Raw genomic sequence first — 5,245 nt, forward strand, 5'->3', positions numbered from 1 at the left:
TTTGTCCATCTACCACTACTCTTATAAGCCTATCGGAGAGAAATGATTTTAATGATTGAGAAAACATTTTGTTATACCGTAGCTGGAAATCTTGTGAAGTAGACCCTTATGCCATACCTTGTCGAAGGCCTTTGATATGTCAAAAGCAATTGCCCTAGAAAGGAAGCCTTTGTCAAGAGATTCACTAATCCTGTGGGATATAACCGTCAGCACATCTGCGGTAGATCTTGCAGAGCGGAAACCATATTGTGTGTCACTAAGAAGGTTATTCCTGCTGAGGTGGTTGACTATTTCTCTATTTAATATGGATTCCAACAACTTACTCATAACACACAGGAGACTTATAGGTCTGTACTGAAAGGGAGTTGACTTATCACCTGAATTCTTAAATACAGGGCAAACTGATGAGGTCTTCCAGGGAGTCGGAAAGCACTTCTCCTTAAGGCAGCGCTTAAATAGTTTTGTAAGTATGGGAGCAAGTTCTGGTTGAAGCTTTTTTAACACTATAATTGGAATGCCATCAGGGCCAGTTGCTTTACAGGGATCTAGGTTCTTTATTAGCTTGGCGACCTCATGCACGGATATTTTTATGTTACTTAGCTTGTTCTGTGTTATAGGAGGAAATATGGGGAGTTGATGGCCTTCGTCGCATAGGGTAGAATTAGCTGCAAAGTTCTTTGCAAATAGTTTGGCCTTGTCTGACGCTGACGAGATGACCTCTGGTCCATTGATAATGGTTGGGATAGAATGCACACTTCTGTTCAGGATCCTATTTGTTATTTGCCAAAGCTGGTGGGATCCAAGCCGCTGATCAGCTACCTTGGATTTAACAAACTGGGCATATAGCTCTCTTGCATTTTTTATTACTCTTTTACAGTGGTTGCTGGCAGACCTGAAAGCAGCTTTAGTCTCAGTGCATCTGTTACGTTGGTAGCTATGGAAAAAGTGATTTCTGTGCACGATAGCAGCAGCACATTCTGGGGAGAACCATGGCTGGCTGTTAGGTTTTTGTTGGAACTTTTTAGATGGTATGAATTGGTCTATGCCTACAATTAACCATTCGGTCAGATCTGATACTATACTGGACACTTCCTTTTTAAACATGGAGTGCAGAGGTAAATCAGATATGAATGTACGGAAGCTATCCCAGTCAGCCATAGAGTATCGGTATACAGTACGGTGGAGGGGTACGTCTGGGGGCTTCTTACATTTCGTTTTTATCTTAACTGATACGACGGAGTGGTCGGAGGATCCTAGAGGAGAATGAACGGAATATGAACATAGCTCAGGGGAAGTTGAGAGAAAAAGGTCTAAGAGGCTTGCATATTGACCGGGTGTATTGGGCACACGGCAGGGTTTGTGAACAATCTGAGTGAGGTCATAAGCAATGGCAAAATCATGACAAAATCTCCCCTCATCATCTGTCTTATTTGAATGGGTCAGCCATTCCACGTTATGGACGTTGAAGTCACCACAGATGTGGATGTTAGCCGAGGGATGTGAAGACAGTATGTGGTCTATTTTCTCAGATATGCTCTTAAAGATAATAACTCCGCTGCTGTGGGGCCTATAGAGGGCAAATATAAATGCAGTGGTGTAAGCAAGTGCAACCCTGAAGCACATATAGGGTAAATTAGGATCTTCTCTAGAGATATCCCTGCCACACGGGAAGCCATCCTTAATGTAGGCACATATTCTATGCCCATGGCGAACTTGGGGGTCAGATTTAGCTGTTAAATTAGAGTATCCATTAATTATGAACTCATCTAGGGAAGTGGTCGGCCCTATTCCAGTTTCACTTAGAAATAATATGTCCGGTTTCGTCTCCTGTAATTGGGTTTCAACCTCTGGAAGGTTGGAACATAAACCCCTGATGTTGGAGAAGGAGACCTGGTAGTAGGGGTCTATGTTGGAAGATGGGGTTCTAGTTTTAATCGTGTTTTTATTCTGGAGATATTTCATGTTGAGGTTTTGGGATTTGTGGAATAGGTCGGCATACTTAGTTAGAGCAGTACAAAGAGGGAAACTAAGAGAGAAAAAGACAGGAAAATTTTTTTTTGTAGCACACATAAAGGAAAAGCCGTAACAATTACCCACTAGTATGGCATCGAGAGGCCCACCAGAGACTACTGCATGGTCCAGATCCACTCACTAAATGGCAATACACAAGTCCCAGTACTTTGCGCCTGCTGATAGGACAGCCTCCTTAGTGGTTAATCCAAGGTTCGGGTCCCTGACTATCAGGCGGATAACGTCAGCCCAGACAAAACGTTTACCTCCAGCACCCTTACTAGTGACATGGCCACAAGGACAGACAGAGACAGAAAAATTTCCGACATCTCAGACTACTGGTCACCAAGTACTACCGACCTTTAAACAGCTTTTTCTTCACTCTTTGTCAGAAAAATCACTCATTGAATGAAGACTGAATGGCAAAATAGGAGAAGCGAGAGTTACTGGAGCTGCCGATAACACATCCACTGTATTATCTACTCTCCATTTAAAAAAGAAAAAAAAACGGGGGGGGGGGGAATGGGGACAAGTGACTTATTTATATCTAAGTATTAAGTCCGGTGCTAAGTTAACAATTCAGGACACTTTTGATGATAATCTCCCCTCCCATATTAATGGGTGGAAGTTTGTCGTTATCTATCGAGTTTAAATCATTAGAGTTTCATCTTATAATTAATTATAATCCAATAATTAACTATTATCAATTTGTAAAGCCGGCGTAATATTAATTTACATTCGAGTTTAGATAATTATTCAAGGTTTTACTTTAGGAGGTTCGTTTTCATGAGTAACTGTTTCTTTGCACTGTATTATATTTCGAATGTACTTGAACATAAGGCGAACTATATTAGATGGTTTGATTTGCCAGCAAGAAGCAAGCATTTTCAATACAGGCAAGCTTGCAGTAATAGTATATATTAAGTATACTACTTAAAAAGTTTTAAGTTTATCTAATCTATTAGAGACTAATTTCGGGCATTTTTCTTTTATCGTTAGTTGCCGGCATTTTGTTTGTTTTTATTGTTTAACCTTGTAGCATGAAGGGGGGGGGGACGGATAATACAGGAGAATACAGACAAGACAGGAGAATACAGACAAAATACATAAATAAAACACGAAAAACAAGTTTAAAAACAAGGTAACATAAAAAAACATTTAGGATTAGTTTAAAAAAAAAAAAATACTTAACGGTTTTGCATTAGAGATTCCGTCTGCCGTCTTTTTGTCAACTGGTAGCTGGCATATGTCTTTTTAGAGCGAAAGAAGATTTCTACTTCCGGATAACTTGGTCGAGTGCCTATCTATTTATAAAATAAAAGTCGTTACGTTCGGATGTGTAAAATATTTAATTTACATTTTTTTTTATTGTTAAAAAAGTTCTAACTTTTTTTATTTTTATAAAGTCCTAACTTTATCCACTCTATTTGAGAATAATTTCTGGCATTTTTTCTTTTATCGTTAGTTGCCGGCATTTTGTTTGTTTTTATCGTTTAACTTTGTAGCAGGAGGGGGGACGGATAATACAGGAGAATACAGACAAAATGCATAAATAAAACACGAAAAACAAGTTTAAAAACAAGGTAACATTTAGGATTAGTTAAAAAAAAAAAATACTTAACGTTTTTGCACTAGAGATTCCGTCCGCCGTTTCTTATATAAAAACAACTTCTGTAAAAAAAAAAAAAGAAAAAACGTGTACTTTCAAGTTTTGTTAAAAAAGGTTTTCTAAAAAAAAACAAAAAAATACGGTAAAAAAAAAGCAAAGAACAAAACATTAATCGGTATTCATGCAAAGAGTGATCCGTGCTTAAATAATAACGTTATTATTTAAAAAGCCATTCTTAACATGGGGAGGGGGTTTTGTACCTATTCTGTACTTTAACCTTACAATTGAATAAAAAACATATCATAAAATTTTAATTAAATGTGGAAATACGATTTAAAAAATAGCGCAGATCACTCTCTGCATCAGTACCGAAAATACAGAATAGTTAGAAAACATCCTCCCTCCCCATGTTAAGAATGGCTTTCTAAATAATGTTAATGCTTCAGTACTGTTCCTTGTCTGCTTAAGTTTAAATTTTGTTTATTAAATCGTTAGGTGAAAGTCCAGAATAGTTACAAAACACCCTCTTCTCCCCATGTTAAGAATGGCTTTCTAAATAATAACGTCATTATTTCAGCAGGGTAGCTTTTCTACATAAGTACCATGTTTTGTTTTTAAATTGTTAGGTGAAAGGACAGAATAGTTACAAAATACCATCCCCATGTTAAGAATGTCTTTCTAAATAACATTATTTCAGCACGGTATTTTCTATGCATACGTACTATCTATTTTTGTTTATTAAACTGTTGGGTGAAAGTATAGAATAGATGCAAAACTCCCTCCCCATGTTAAGAATACCTTTCTAAATAACGGTAGTACTATCTTTTGTTTATTAAATTGTTAGGTGAAAGTATAAAATAGTTACAGAACACCCTCCCTTTGCCATGTTAAGAATGGCTTTCTTAATAGCATTATTTCAGCACGGTACCTTCTCTGCATAAGTACCATCTTTTGTTTATTAAATTGTTAGGTGAAAGTATAGAATAGTTACAAAACGCCCTCCCCATGTTAAGAATGGCTTTCTAAATAACGTTATTATTTTAGCACGGTACTTTCTCTGCATAAGTACCATGTTTTGTTTATTAAATTGTTAGGTGAAAGTATGGTACTCATGCAGAGAGTGATCCGTGCTGAAATAATAACGTTATTATTTAAAAAGCCATTCTTAACATGGGGAGGGGAGGGTGTTTTGTACCTAATCTGTATTTTAACCTTACAATTCAATAAAAAAACACATATAATAAAAGCTTAATTAAAACTGGAAATGCGATTTAAAAAATAGCGTGGACCCACTCTCTGCATTAGCACCAAATATTATTTAAGCAAGTTACCAATCCGTAAAATTTATTTGAAAAAAAACTGTACTTTTACCAAACAATTTATAGTGTTAATAATAAAAAAAGTTCATATTTTCTTTTATCGAAAAATAAAAAAAACAAAAACAAAAAAAAAAACAAAAAACAAAAAAAACGACTTCGACTCAAAAAGCGAGCGACAAACTTTTTTTTTTTACCTGATATAATAAAGAAAAAATGTTTAAATTAAAAAAATTGGAAGATAAACAAATGAATTATGTTTTTTTGTTGTTTTTTTTTACTTATCGAGTAAACAGAAAATGAAATCTAG

This window comes from Euprymna scolopes, chromosome 25 (assembly GCF_053919585.1).
Source record: "Euprymna scolopes isolate OS-2025 chromosome 25, ASM5391958v1, whole genome shotgun sequence".
In the NCBI taxonomy this organism is placed as follows: Eukaryota; Metazoa; Mollusca; class Cephalopoda; order Sepiida; family Sepiolidae; genus Euprymna; species Euprymna scolopes.